Below are 15,742 nucleotides of genomic sequence, written 5' to 3'. Positions count from 1 at the left end.
TGACTGTTGCCCTGTATGTGCTGCACTTCCTGAGGTTTTTTATGGCATTTTGCTGAATATGAGAATTACTGGCCAATGTCTTCCTTTCTGAATCATTTCTTTGTTCAATTTTTGCAGATTTTTTTACATGCAGCCTGTTTTGGTTTTTTTTTTTTGTAAAATATTTCTGAAAGCTGATAATCTCTGTATGTGCTTTAGAGGCTTTAGACACTTGCTAAAATAATGATTTTTTTGGTGGAGTTTCAGAAAGCTGTGCTAGCTGGTGCTGCTTTGAAGCAGGGGGCAGGAAGAAGCCTGGTGGCCTTTTGAATTCCCTTCTGGCCCTGCTTTTCTGTACTTGTGACACTGTGTAATATGGTTTAATTACAAGAGCAGCTATTAAAGTATGATTATCTTAGTCTAATTGGAGGCATCTTGCAGTTACCTATCAAAAACAAGATTTGACTCATCTGCTCCTTCAAAATTAATAGTTCCATAACAGCCTGCAGCTATTTATGTAAATAATGTGCGAAGCAAAAATGTGAGTTGAATATTTTTCAAATGTGACCATTTCTGCATTGTACAGTTGAAATTTTGTATGTTTAATTCTCTCTCTGGCCATGTTTTCTCTCCATACCATGCTTCTGGCACCACGAGGTGCAGAGGTGTGAGCCAAAGGGAAGCTGAATGTCTGCAGTGAGAAGGTGAAACTTTATGCTGAAATCCCTCCCCACCCCCAAGTGCAAACACAAAGGTTAAATTAGAAGATGAGGCTGTCTTGAATTATTTTAAAGGACTTGAGCTGGGCTCTTAAATGCATGATCAGGCGTACCTAAGGCTTCCACTGGTGTCATGTGAGTTTGGGCTTTCTTTAGCCTGAGCGGAGTTATGTGCTTTCCCTATTGCACCTTGTGATAAAATAACACATTCATTTGCCCCTGTCTAAATACTCCTTATAAAGGCTTGAATTCAGGATTGACCCAAACTCGAAGCAGCCAAAATTCTGTGTGTTTACAGGAATAACTGTGGTTGTTCCTCAACAGCCTTCGTGGCCTCCTTTTTTCAGACAGTGTTAATTTAGGAAGTAAATGGCTTAGGTTTAAATAAACAACTGCAATTTGCTTTCTAACTCCCTTGGTCTGAGCATTCTAGCGATGCTTGATATAATCAAAAGACACTACAAAAAGTTCCTGACTGTTGACTTCAAATTTGCTAAAAGGAAGCAAATCTTAAGCCTGTCCACAAGGGCATAAAATTCGGGGGGATATTACTGAATGTTGTAGCTAATCTTTCTGTTTATTGAAATTCTACTACTTGTAGTTAAATTCCAAGTTCCTTTCTAAAGATCCATTTCCTCTGTAATCCTTCCCTCCCCTTCAAATACTCAGAGAATTCTTCACTGAAAAGTTAAATATAGCAAGACAGTTCAAAAACTGGCGAGTTATAATTAGTAGAGGACTGTAGTATTAGTGTAAGATGTTTTTCTAAGTTCACAAACATCTTTGGATTAAGATATCTGGGAGTTACTACGTAGATGTTTAATACATTGGATATTTTAAAACATTCAGGTATACTGCCAAGAGTGGGAAATGGCTGCATCAGTGAAAAATTACTCTGTGCTGCTTTTGATCCTTGCCCTGTTGTGTATTTTTTTAGTCAGTCTTTATTGATAACAAATTGTTTTTTCTTACTAAGAGAATGTAACAAATTGTTTTAACTGCAAACCCTGCAAGATTTGAAACATGAGACTTAAAAATAGCTGAGATAGAACTTGGCTATAAATTAAAGAGAATTAATTTGTCAGCTTTTCAGGGAGTTGAATGTATGTGACTGTGAGAACAGTACTTATGTTCAGTCACTCATGTGTGAAATCCTTATCTCCTTTGAAGTTTATCTGTGTTAAAACACAGAATGAAAAAAATGGAGAAGCATTTCCAGAAATGTGGAATGTGAATGTGTGATCTTTTTCTGGCTGCTCAAGCTGCCCAGACAAACAGCTTGACATCTGAAGAAACACCTTTCTGAGAAGTTTGCATTGTTTTATTTACTGATTTTGGAGTGAAGCATGGCAGGGCATAGATCTGGGAGGAAAGGCAGCTGCACAGAGTTGTGGAAGGTCCCTCAGACACCCCACCTGGCTCTTGCAGCCAGTGTTGCTTTGACTGTGCAACTTTCTCTGTCATTTTCTCTTCACTTTCCTGGCCAGGTGCACCTGGGAAGCTCCTCATGGATGGATTTATTTTTCCAAATATTCATTCAGAGCCACAGCAGCTTCTCAGCTCATCTGCTGAGGAGTTTGCTGTGAGAAAAAGTCTGTAGACACGGAGTTCTGAGTGACACCTGGTATGGAGTGGTGGATGTGTGTGCTGATCACACCCATTCACATCATCCTGCTGCACTGGAGCTCTGAGCTCTTCCCCTGCCTAAGCAGTTTCAGGAGGTTTTGCTACACTTGTAGAAATGAGGCAAAAGTTATTGGTAATTATATTTTATTTTTGACTGTTACATGTGAAGTTACTGCTCTGGCAGATTATCTCCTTTTAATAGATGTCAGAAGATTTAATTTTTTAAAATGTATTGCAATAATATATAAAATTAACCACTATATTAACAGCCACAAAACATTATGACTTTATTGAATATCATGTACAGACAAAGAATAAGCACAAGTAAAGTCTTTTCACAGAGGCACAAAATTTTAGCAAAGAAAATGTGGGGGGTTTATTGTAAAAGAGGCCTTAGGGATGCAGACATGCAGTGACTGTAACACAGGGATGCCTGAGAAGTCTCTCCCACATGGTTTATGAATGCCTGGCTCTTCTAACCTGTCACACCTGCTCTTCAAGTCCTAAGTTTCTTCTGACTGGAGTTTGGTAGTGATGGAGAAACTTCTCAGGAGAATTTAAAGAGATAACCTTGGAGGAGGTCACTTGAGGCATGGTTCTTGATAAAGACTTTGTGTATGCTTGGTACTGTATTAGACAAATGTTAAGAAAGCAAAGTCAGTCTCTCAAAAATCAGCAAATAGCCCAAACCTTGCTTTGCTTACACTGATTTGGTACAAAATCCTTACGTGGTTGTTTCCAGGTTTTTTCAGCTCGCTGCACATAACATCCTTTGGATGTGCTTGTTTAGTTGCAGTGTATTTGGTGAATACATCAGATACACTGCAACTGAGGACAGGAGGTTCCAGATCCTTGGGGGTTTTTCTGTGGGTCACAGATACTCATGACAGTACATTTCACAGCGTTCTTCAGCAGCATGGTGCTTTCCCCCCCTTTTTCCAGGGAATGATGCTTAAGCACAGAGAATTTCCTCCTCTCTTTGGGTGTGTGACGTTGATTGTGGATGTTGTCTGCTGGAGCCCTTGAGAAACACACACTTCCTAAACTTTTTTCCAGTGACACCTATTTGTGATGTGAAATACAGTTGCCTAAACATAGATATCTGGTTATATTTTAGGTACTCCAAAGCACCTGCCCTAGAGGTTTGTGATTTTCTGAAAGGGCACTCGGAGAGCAGCTGTGCTGTTTGGGAGCATTCACAGTGGTGTTGGTCCATCAGGCACCTGAACTGTGCTTGATATGGTTGTTAGCCTTGGAATCTCAGCCAGAAGAGGATGAACACTCAGGCAGTGACCATGTTATAGGCACCTGGGCTATGTGTTGCCTCAGGAGAAAGGAAGATTTGGGATCAAATTCTGCTGCCTGACTCTTGTCCAAGAGACCTGGTTTTGCTGCCCTCTGCCTTGTTGCCTGCTTTCCAGCTTTAAAAAAGGAAAAATTCCTATGGAAATTTTAATTTTATAATCTAGTATAGTTTTATCAGCGGAATGAGTGAAGGTTTCTCTTAAGAAAGTACAGCTGAGGAAAACTAAAATAATCAAGAGAATTGGAAAACCTTAAATCAAGTGTTGGCTGTTGGATTTCAGGGTTCAAATATGAACCTGAGAAGTTCAGCTTGTCTTAAAATATGACTGAAAACAAACACAAGCTCCAGTCACCAGGGTAAATAGTCTTTTTCCATGCATCACAGAGGTAATGATTGACAGCAAAGACAGCTTCTTGAGAGCAGAATATGTTGGCTAAACAAGTGCTGTTCTGGAGGTGATTATTTAGATTTGTAATCTCTAAGAAAAGCAGTAGATTGACTCATCAGAATTGACTAACATAGTTCCGTTTTATGTCTGTAATTGACATTGAGCAATATCCAGACTCTACTGGCTCTGTAATAGGGTGGAGCTGGAGTAAACAGTTTTTCTCTGAGGAACTGCGTCCATTCATGGAGCATTTTGGGCAGAGTCCTGGCATAGCTGGGCTGTCTGACTGGTGTTACCCTTAACTCCTGTTATGGTGATGGGTTTAACATCATTAGATCCAAAAGAGCCTCTTCAGTACAGGGTTATGGAATATTTTCCCAAAAAGTCACAAAAACTTCAGGGCATTTGTGCGTGCTGACAAACTTATGAATGTATTTAGGTTTTAAATTCTGCCAGTTCTCTTCATTCTTTTAACCTGGAAAAACCAAAGCAACTTCAAGTTCCCAGCTTCTTAATTTGTGATTGTAATTATTACTTCCTGCCTGTATATAGATTTTTTTTTCTATCAGAAAGAGAAATAAACTCTGTTTAGTGAGCTTTCCTTCTTGCTTGGGAACTTATGTGTGTGTGTGTAGATAGGTAAAAATTAAAAAAAAATGTTAATAGCCATTTGGAGCTGGATTTATAGTTCACAGCCAACAAAGATTGATTAGATTTCTGCTTTGAGGCTGAACATGCAAGGCTCTTTGCCTCCCTTAGGAATTGTACTGGGTAGGGTCTCAGAGTTGTTGGAGTCTGAATAGTTCTGCTCTCCCTTTAGCACTGGCAGTCCCTCCTTGTGTTGATGCAGGTTGAGGATTTAACACTATCAAATCTAGGAAGAAATGTCAAATCTGTGTTTCAGAAGTAGCTGTTCTTGATCTCTTTAGTGAGCAAGGAGAATGATTGTTGGCCAGAAATACAGAAGCTTTTCTCTTGAAATAGGCTGTTTTTAACTTTCAGAATTACTAGCAAGCATTGAGAAATGTTAGTAAGCACACCAGAAGTTTCTATACCTTGTCCTGTATTCATTATGGAACTCTGACTTTCAGTGCTGTGGATTGATGCCTCTGAGATTTATACCAAAACTCAGAAAATTTAGGGACTTGCTCAAAGTCTGAGCAAGTTATCTTTAGCTTGGTTATCTAAATTAGATAACCAAGCTAAACTAATTTCAAAATGACTATGAAGGGAAAATGAAAATCTCTATTTTAGGAGCTAAAAGGGATAGTTTGAAAATCCATAAGTTACAGTGTCTCTCACATTGTTTATTTAAATCTTCTTTGACTTAGTAGCAAAGAGTTATTTTAATAGATTTCAGTACATCTGAATTCTGTGAAATCTCTTTATTTACTTCTGTTTCTAATGCATGGTTGGTCAGATTCCAAAATTGTCACTGCATGCCTTTTATTTTTGTAATTTCTGGGGAATGTAAAGGTTGCATTACAGTTTATGGGCTGCATCACAAGCAGTGAGGGCAGCAGGGCGAGGGAGGGAATTTTGATTTCTTGACCATTTCATCATTTGATTTAAGAGCTCTTGTTTGATTGAATCCTCTTAGTGATATAGAAAGTGATGATATTGTACTGTTGTACTCCTATTTAAGTAATTTTTGTAATCCCAAATTAAATAAAATTATGTTAAGCTGGTGCACCAATTAATAATTTCAAGGGTTGTGGGGTTTTTTGTTTTTCCACATAGCCCTAAGGGTACTGACAGGATACTGACATAGCTGAAATAAGTAAAATTGCACAGTGTTAGGAGTATAGGTATCAGCTAAAATGCAAATAGTTCCACCCAAGCTTGGTGTCAGCCCCATTCTGTCCTGCAGAATGGTTTTTTTTCAGTAATTTCAGGTACAATGTGTGATCATTCCTTGGGTATACTTGTAGAGTTGTAGTGGTGAAGTTTCTCTTGGTAGCATTGCACAGTAATTGCATTAGAGGAAAATTGGGAGTTCTTGTTTTAGTATTGTGAAACAATTTAGTAGTTCCCTTTTCCAGTCCAGCTCTTCTAAGCATATAAATTAAAGGAACCATCCCTCAGAGGTGCTTCCCACCATGTTAGCTGGTCTAATTTTAGTCACATTTTGTAGCAAACCTTGTTTTTCAGTGCTGTCTGCAGCCAGGTGGCTCTCAGCCAGTTTTTCACCTGTGGTCCTGTCCGTGTGTCAGGGGAGAGCTGACTCCTGTATGGACAGACCAACAGTGTCTGTCTGTCACACCTGTGAGCCCTCAGGGCTCCTCTGCCTTGGACAGTCCTGTCTGCAGCAGCTCTTGTGAGTTGCTTTGAAGTCCAACCAGTTGGGAAGTCTTTCTTTTGGAAGGGTGTCTTTCCTTTCTGCCCTGTGATTCCCTCCAGGCTCCTTTTTCTTTAAATGCAAACATGCTTTTAGGAACTTCTGGTCAACAGCAAACAGGACGTGTAAGGTACTAACTTGTGAATTTTGGCTGCAATAAATTTAGATGTTAAACTTTTTATGAAGACTTTTAACCTGTTTGCTCCAAGGTTGGCATTTTCTTGTATTTGTTACTCTGATGGAAGCAGAGATTTGCTTAGCGTGATGTGGTCCACCTGGAAAGAGAGCTCAAGTGTCCCCAAAAAGAGAGAGACAGATGAAAAGTAGTATGTATCAGCACAGACCTCTGACACATTGTTTATCTTCTGTTTTCATTGATATATAATAACTTTGAGTAGCTGACACTCTCAGGTGGTGTCAGGAGGGAAAAGGATTTTGACCTGGGTTTTTCAGGAATGGCTGACTTTCCACAGTGTGTCTGCTGAAGTATCCTGCTGTAACACAGATCTTTGGACTGGTGTCTTGTGAGTCGTCAGAAGGACTCTTAATTAGGTTGCCATGGCAAGAACTTGAGCACATTTTGGGAGCAATCTAGATAATTCCCCCTTTTTGATTCCTGTGCTGCAGAGCGTTTCATAACATGGAGTTCATGGGTTAGCTGAAACTCTTCTCCCTCTGCCTCAAATTCTATAAAAGTAGAATACAATGGCATGGTGTTAAATGTTGTGACTCTCACCTCATCTCTGCTGAAGGTTTGTGACTTGGATAACTCTCTTAATCCTGGGGTGCATCACCTCTGCCATTAAACATACCTTTCTATGCTCTGTGTTGCCCCAGAGGAGCACACCTATCTTGGACTTGAGAAGTGGTGTGGTTCATGTGTCAGGAATTGAATTCCATTAGTGACTTTGGAGATTTAGACCAAACATTTAAGAGAGGTCATTTAGGGGAACCGTGCAAAGTACATTTTCCTACAGCCTCTTAAGGTATATTGTGATGTTGAAATTATTTATGTGAAATTTCTGTATTGTAATAGCTGGTTCTTTTCTTGGGAGAACAAAGTGAATTCTACTTTAAGGTCTAGTTTTTTTGCTTGCTTGTTCATTATCTTGGCACAAAATCTGGTCACTTATTCAGGAATGGTTTGTTGTTTAGTTTTAAATGGAGATAATTTTTTGATAGAATCATTGAATTGTTTGGATTGGGAAAGGACCTTAAAGACTGTCCAGCTCCAGCCCCTGCATGAGCAGGGACAGCTTCCACCAGACCAGGTTGCTCAGAGCCCCATCCATCCCAGTCTTGGACGCTTCCAGGGATGGGGCATCCACAGCTTCTCTGTGCAGCCTGTGCCAGGGCCTCTCCACCCTCACAGAGAAGAATTAATTCCTAATATCTAATCCAACCCTGACTGGTCTCAGTTTGAAGCCAGTCCTCCTTGTCAGAAGCCCTTCTGCCGCTCCCCAGAGCCTTCTCTTCTCCAGGCTGAGCAGCCCCAGCTCTCTCCTCCTGTGTCCATTGCAGAGGTGCTCCAGCCCTCTGGTCACCATTTCATCTCCTCTGACTCACTGCAGCACATCCATGTTCCTCATGTGCTGGGGGCCCAGGGCTGGGACTGGGATCCCAGAGCTGGGTGCAGCCCTGCAGCTGGGTGCAGCCCTGCAGCTGGGGTCTCAGCAGGGTGGAGCAGAGGGCAGAATCCCCTCTCTTGCCCTACTGGCCATGCTGCTCGTGATGCAGCCCAGGACATGGGTGGCTTTCTGGGCTGCAGTGCGCATTGTCATGTCACTGCCATGTCACCTTGAGCTTCTCACCAGTCACCACCCCAGAGTCCTTTGGGCAGGGGTGCTCTCAGTCCATTCTGTGCCCAGACTGTGTTTGTGCTCAGGATTGCCTGTCCCACAGGCAGGCCCTGCAGTTGCTGAGCTCATTGAGCTTCACAAGGACTGCATGAGCCCACGTGTCACCCTGTGCACACGCTGTGGATGGTGTCCCTTCCCTGCAGCCCTGACTGAGGGTGTGCTCAGCTCCACACATCTGAACAGTGCCAGTCCAGCTGTGACCCCTGGGGAACACCACTCCTTGTGGGGCATATCAAAGTGTTGTCTCTTTCCTGAACCCTGGATATCAGGCTGGATTTTAGCCAGCTGCTTCTCATGAGTTCATTTCTCACTCTGATGTCTTGGTAGCAATGAAACAGATGTGTGCCTGGATATCACAGATGTGTTGTGGCCTGTAATGCATTGATTTTTTTTTTTCTTTTGTCTTTCAAGTGATGATCATGAAATTAATTCTTGAGTAATTAGGGGAAAAATATCTCCCGGTTATCCTCTAATTTTGCTGCTCTTTGTGATGTGTTCCCCTTTGCCACGTTGTCCTTGGTACAGCATACCTGAGAGGAAGCAGGGGAGTTCTGTCTGAGGATGAGCTCTGTGAGAGTTCTGTACTGAAAGGCACCTCCACACAGCTAACTTGGGAAAATTGGACACTTGATTGATGGTGTACTGATTCTGGCTGGCAGTGTGAAGGAAGGAGCACTCTTTACAAAAGTACTTAACCAGTAAAGCCCTGGCACAGATGCAGTTATCATGGTCAGAGGTTGTGGTTTTTACTAATCTAAGCTGTATCTGCACTGGTAGGATTTGCTAGCAGAGCTGTGTCAGTAAACCCTTTGTACTGTCATCAAAACTGTCTTTTAAGTGCCAGGGACCATGGCAAAAAGAAAAACCAGTGTGGTAGAAAGCAGATTTGTCAGATGGATAATGACATGTGGATCAGCACAGATACTGCCTGTGCTTCAGCTCCCAGTACTAGGTAAGAGATAATTGAAGGGAAAAAGCCCTGGACAACACTTTTCCTTTACTGAATGAAGATGTAATGAACTAGAGGGAAAAGATTGCCAGTAATGGTGGTGTCATGATTCTCAGTTGTTTATTGATTGCCCTCTCCTGCTTTCTCTGTGTCAGTACATAACTCCCATAGGTTATTTGTCAGGAACTCCCTTTTGTAGAGGAGATATGGATCGTTGGATCTTGCACCAAATTGTCTTGGTTTTGTGTAGAGAGAATCAGCTCGGATTCATGAGAATTGATCTCCCAGTGATTTACATTTTAATCTTTGTGTCGCTACTGAGACCTCCCAGTTGAGGTGACAGTGGCAGAACTGAGGAGTCAGCTGTGGTCTCAGCCACCCCTGTGGACTGTGAGCAGCTCTCTGCAGTGCGGCTTGCTGTGCTTGGGTTTCAGTGTCAGCCCTCCCTCTGCCCAGCTGAAGCACAGAAGTGAGCCCAGGTAGATGAGCTCTGTTTGATTGCCTGTCATCCCAGCTGGTTTGTTCCTTGTGGAGCTGAGGTGAGCTCCACAGTTGTGTAACATAGAGAGGCTTTCATTGTGAGCTCCCAAAGGGATTCTTTTGGAAGGGAAACATTTTCACACAGAGTGTGTTGAAGCAGAGATGGATGGAGTTCATTCCATGCTGCCTGTGGCAGGGGCCTGTAGTAGTCATTGTGGGAAGAGGGATTCTCCTTGGTGTGTCTTCCCAGTTCCTAAGTCAGTGTTTTTAGGATGTTCCTGAGCTATGTCACGGTCGCTGCTTTACTGCTCATAATGTTAGTGCTGTTGTTCTTTAAGTGATCTTATTTTGTAGGTTATGTTTGTTAAAAATGTGTTCATCTTAAGGTACTTTAGATGAAGAGCTACGTTGTGTTAAATTTTAAAAAACTTGGATTGAGCAGTAGAAGTTACTAGCAGGCCACAGAATATGGTCTCCAAAGAAAGTAAAGAAACCATGGGAAAAATATTGTTGAATTTCTTTAAAGTTAGTTTTAAAAGTGATACACTTCTTACTGAAATTGTATTTGGGTAAATACTTTATTAATTATGATATTTTTTCCCCTAGCTTTGTTATTTCTACAATTCCCTGGAACGTGGTTGTGCTTAGGTAGGGTTGGTCTCTTCCTCTAGGCAGCAACAGACAGAACCAGTGGACACAGTCTGAAGCTGTGTCAGGGAAAATACAGGTTGGATATTAGGAAAAAGGTTTTCATGGAAAGAGTGATAAAGTTGTGGAATGGTCTGCCTGGGAGGTGGTGGAGTCACCATCCCTGGGTGTGTTTAAAAACAGACTGGATGTGGCACTGGGTGCCAGGGTTTAGTTGAGGTCTTGGGACTGGTTTGGATTTGATGATCTTGAAGGTCTCCTCCAACCCAGTGAATTTGTGCTAGTAGACAATGGCTTTACTGAGTGTAGGGTTTATTTGAGACAATATCCTCTAAAGAAAATTGTGTCTTAGAGGATTGTGGCTGGAGCATCCCCAGACCTGTTCATGCAGTTTCATTGTTCTCAGTTTCTGTTCAGAAGGCACCAAAAGTGCATGTGCACCTCCCTTGTGCTGGTACTGGGGATTCTCACCCTCCTTCCTTATGTCACCAACTCGTGTTTAAAGTGATGTTTTCCCCCAGGCTGTTGCATCAGTGCTGGTGCTGTGTGTGGTGCTGGTTTCCCGTCCTTCACCTGGGGGATTTCTCACGCTCAGTTGAGTTCTTGGAACGTGTGAACTCCAGGCGGTATTTCACGATGTGAAATAAATCAGAAATGAAACTGCAGTGTCCTTCTACCTCCACTTTTGCCACTGCTTCAGTCTCAAAATTGACCCTTAGATGTATATCAGAAAATCTGGTACAAAGAGAACCTCTGGAAAGGAATGGGAATAATAAATGCAAAGCACTAGAAATAGTTACAAAGGAGATTCTTGCTTTGCATTTTTGCTTCCCAGGGTGGGTAGAACGGCACGTACAGAATTGCAGCATTTTTTGTCATGTAACAAATATTCTGGGGTTTGTGATGATGCAGTATGGGCAACTGAACCAACAGGGGATTGACTGGATGCCAGGTTAGGAGAAAATTGTTTCAGCTTCTGCCTGGGCAGAAGTGGGCATATTGTCTGGCAGCTTTCCTTGAAGCTCCAGGTAAGTTCTTTGGTTTTTTGTGCCCAGTGTGCTGGAGACAGTAGTTGTTTTTTGTGATGAAGTGTAGGATTATTATTGTTTTTATTAATTGTTAAATATACTTCCCAAGGAATGGGTGAGGCATTCGCATGCCTGTCCTTATACCATATTGCAATATAGCAGTAAGGATTGTGAGGGAATGGATGGGTGGGGTAACTCTAAACAGCACACCAGGGAAAGAAGCTGAGTCATAAGATTTCCTTCTGCATGGAGACAGGCTGGGATCTCACATTCTGAGCTTTAGTATTAACAGGCTTTTCTGCTTATGCAGAAGCCCCTTACAAGCAGCAGTGCTATTTAAAATCCATTTCTACTTAATGTTTCTGTAGCTGTGTGTTAAACTGCAATTTCTTTAACAATTTCCAAGTCACAGAGTGTAATGTGGTTTTAGGGGCTGCAGTGAGCTGGTGGAGCCCAGTGGCAGTGGCTGCCCTGTTCTTTTTCCTGCTTGGTGCAGGTGTCTGCTGGAGAAGGAGGCTCTTGGAGAGGCAGAAGGATCAGTAAATTGATCGAATGGCAAGAGAGAAGCCTGCTTAATGAAAGGAATCAGATGGCATTTGGTGCTATGAACTGCCTGGGTTTTAATTGTTTGGAAATATTCAGAAAGTAAGAAGCTATGTCGCATTATTAATTTCATGTTTATGTAGAAATTTATTTTCCAGTTTTGCCATTTTTATTTTTTGAATCCATAGAATTAATTATTTTATTGTTCGCTTTACTGTTCTTCTGTGTTACAGGAGGAAATTTTTTCTTCATGATTTTAATTTTTCCCTGAATTAAGTTGTCATTTTTAAAGAGGGGATTTTTTTTTTCCATTTTAATCTTTAAGTGGGTCACACTACAAATAGTTCTGTGATGCAGAGTTGTGAAACTGCTTTTGAATCACATTAAAGCTTTTGTATGCTGCAGACTTGATAGAATAAGTTAATAGTGAATTTTAAGAAAGATGCTAATGTTCTGTGCTGGGTGGGGCATGGCAAGTATGAGATTAACATGCCTGCCCTTCAAGAAAACTTGTATGTATGAATTATGTTCCTCACAAAATTATCAATATTACAACAGATCCAAACAGGTCATTGGTGTAATTCTTTTATCCACATTTTAAAGTTACATTGAAAGAAATACTGAAAAGGTGTGTGGAAGTATTTAGAGGATAGCAAAAATGCCTTAGACCTGGACTATACTGTTAAATTTTGCCAGTAATTACCATTTACAAGCAGAGCCATGCTCTGCCATGGCTACGCTGAGCAGTTCATTGTGGTGTGGATCCTGCTCTTTATCAGTCTCATTTCCTTTGGGATAGGAAAGTTTTGCAGGTGAGCTTGTATTAATAAACACTGCTAGACACATGTTTTGGATGAGAGGCTGTTGAGTTTCAATTCATTTAACATATCCAGAAGAAAAGAACTGCTTTGCTACAATACTGAAGCTCTGGAAAAACTTTTAATCTAGTGGGAAACCATATATCCAGAATGAGGATACTGAAAGATGTAGTAGAACCGAGCACATGAAAAATGTGCAAGGATGTTTTAATGAGGAATGTGAGTACTCAAATAACCCACTGAAGGAAGTGATGGCTGCTGCCCTCAGTCGCTGCACTCGTGCGCTCAGAAGTGCTAAGGCCTTTCAGGAATTGTGCTCTAGGCAGGAATTGGCAGTGATGAGCTGGCAGCAATATTCCAGCTGCTTCCCAGTGGCACCTGGCTGCTGTCCTGCACGTGTCTGGGACAAAGCACAGGCAGGAACTTCAGCTGCCTAAATACTGATAGCTGTGACATTTCATAATCTTGTACAAGAGGGTGAATTGCTAATAAGGTGTCGCTTCTGGCTTTGAAGTACTCAGGTTTTTTTTTCCCAAGGAGCATGGTAGCTTGCATAAATAATGGTTCTTGGATCAAAGGCATGGCTGTCAGTCTTCCTTTGGGATGCTGGGCATGTCTGAGTGAGACAGTGCTTTTAAAAATGCATAATTTCTCGATCTGTTCCTGGTTTTATCATTCCAACCAGACTTCACAGTGGTGAATTCTAGCTGAGCTAACAGCCCCTTGTAGCAATTACACCTCAAGAAAACTGATTTATGTTATTGTTTTCAATACTGGCTTAATGATCCCTGTTAATCAAGAAGCACGCAGCAAAAGAATGAGTTGTGAGGGACATCAGGTCTATCAAGACAAACATGAGCTTGCTGCATTATATTTTTTTAATAACAGCATGCTCCTTTTTAGCAAGATGCAACATGCTGTGTCAGTAATAGGCTGATAAATTGTCAATTAAAAATCCACTTGCAGTGCAACCCCAACTGTTTATTGTGAGACTTGATATTTTGCCTTTGTAGACTGATTAGTTTATTTAAATGTGTTTGCTTAAGCCATTCTCCTGTGTGTAACTAGTACTGTGGAAGGTAATTGACACACGATATGATTTCAGGATAGGAGCTGGCAGCTTCCCTCTACCTGGAGCAGGAGGAGGAGAAGCTGCTGTGCCCTTCCCTCCTGACTGCCTCAGCCCTCTCCTCCCTTCTCGGGCTGGTTGTGGCTCACAGCTCAGGTGCCTTGTGCTGCTTTCTCTTAAAAACCTTTCAGAATTTTTATTTATTGTCTCTCGTTTCTGCTGGCTTTGTCTTCTGCCATTTTGGTCAGTTCAGTCAGCACTCTGGGCACTGGGACAAATATCAGGCTTCTCAAAATAACTGAGGGAAAGTGACCTTGCCCCTCCAGCCCTGCTGCTGGTTTGGCTCCAGCCTCACATGAAGTGCTCCTCTGGAGAGATCAGGAGCAGAGGGAGCTGATTGACAGCTACTTGCTGCTCAAAGGGATGTTTTTCCTCCATTCCCTACACTACTCATTGTTTATTTTCCTTTTACATGTTGGTTTTCTGGTAGCTTGGAGAGTGGCTCAGCTCCTGGATGGGTCAGTTGGCCGTAAACAGGGGATGAGGTGCTAGGAGCTGGGGGAGAGTGAGACCTCCCCATCAGCTCTGGGCTTGGCTCATCTGCCCTGGGCAACCTTACTGGTAATTATTTGGCCTTACTGAAATTTTGTTGGTTTTGTTTGATCTGCAGCATGTGCACATTAAATGGATGTTCTGTGGGCTCTCTCACTAGGCTTGGATTTTTTTAACATGTGCAGTTGCAGCCAGGAAATAGCTGAAGAGTTTTTTCCTCCTCTTTTCCTCATCAGGAGCTTGCAAAAGCAATCACCTTAAACTCTTGGTGTGTATAAACAAGGCAGAAGGATGCAGCTCAGGAGTTAATATAGTGCAATTAAATGGTGAAGGCCACAATAGAATAAGGATTGAGTTTATTGCACCTGTTTGTTTCACAGAATTGGAAATGTAGGGCTTTTGTACGTTAGTTAAGGAGCATTTTGCTTGGGGATAGGTGGTGGTTTGCTCTCTGGAGCTGGAATATATGTAGATACTTAAATAATGCTTTATTTATGGATTATACTTCTGTGCAGAGAAAAAAAAAGTTTAAGCTTTGTGTTGTGGTAAATTCATGGTATGTCTAAAGTAAGAAGGCTTGAGTTTGTGTCCTTGATTATGGTGCTGGTATGGCTTTCCATTCAATTTAATCCCTTTCCCTGATTCCTTTTAAAGGTCTGTGCTGGTGAGACTGGGGTGCCACAAATTCATTTGTGTGTGGAGTAACTGCGCATGTTAGTGCAGTCAGGAGTGTAATTGTACCATTTCTTATACCTGTATTGTTCTGAAAATAGTAATGCAGGCATCTCACAGTAACAAAAACATACTTCCTACAGAAAAAAACACTTCTTCTAGTAAGTAATCAGGGTTTAAATGGTGGCACACACTTCTGTTATAGAGGGATTATATTTTCTGACCCTTCAAACAAAAAAAGCTCAGCTACATGACAGACCATAGTCCAGGCTAGTGTATTTATTCTTTAAATTAATTAAAGAAAAGGAATTTGTTTATCATGCTTCTATGTTTGTTCCTGTGGCTTTTTTTTTTTTTACTCAGCAGACACTTTAAAATCTTATATATGGAATGCATTAGATTTAAATCAGACATTATTGATTGTGTGGTCAACCCAGTGAATCAAAAATTACAAAGCCTTATAGATAAAGCAAACTGCATGGATGCCTGGTGCATTGACAGAGCTGGAAGTTATATACTATCTGCAACAGTGGGGCCACTATCTCTGGGTATCACAAAAGCCCCAATGTCCCAGAGGGCCTGAGTGTGTCAGTGGAACTTCAATCTCTGCATGTTTGGCCCTGTGCCATGTTGTTGTTTGATGGTCCATTGGCATTGATAAATCAGCATCACATTTCTGTTTGTGGCTGTGACCCCAATGCTCTGAGGACCTTAAATTTTGTTACCTTTAACCTACTTGAATACTGGTGAAATAAAGGACATGCCTGA

The 15,742-nt window shown here is 41.5% G+C and overlaps 1 protein-coding gene across 2 annotated transcripts in view; it reads left to right on the top strand.

Moving 5' to 3' along the window:
- The window catches only part of CAB39 (calcium binding protein 39), a 44,131-nt gene that overhangs the window by 2,171 nt on the left and 26,218 nt on the right, over positions 1 to 15,742 (top strand). The gene's annotated exons all lie outside the window — the stretch shown is intronic.

The sequence above is a fragment of the Camarhynchus parvulus genome, chromosome 9, assembly GCF_901933205.1.
Source record: "Camarhynchus parvulus chromosome 9, STF_HiC, whole genome shotgun sequence".
Taxonomy (NCBI): Eukaryota; Metazoa; Chordata; class Aves; order Passeriformes; family Thraupidae; genus Camarhynchus; species Camarhynchus parvulus.
The sequence above is the reverse complement of the archived record's forward strand: the minus strand, read 5'-3'. Positions and strand labels throughout refer to the sequence as shown.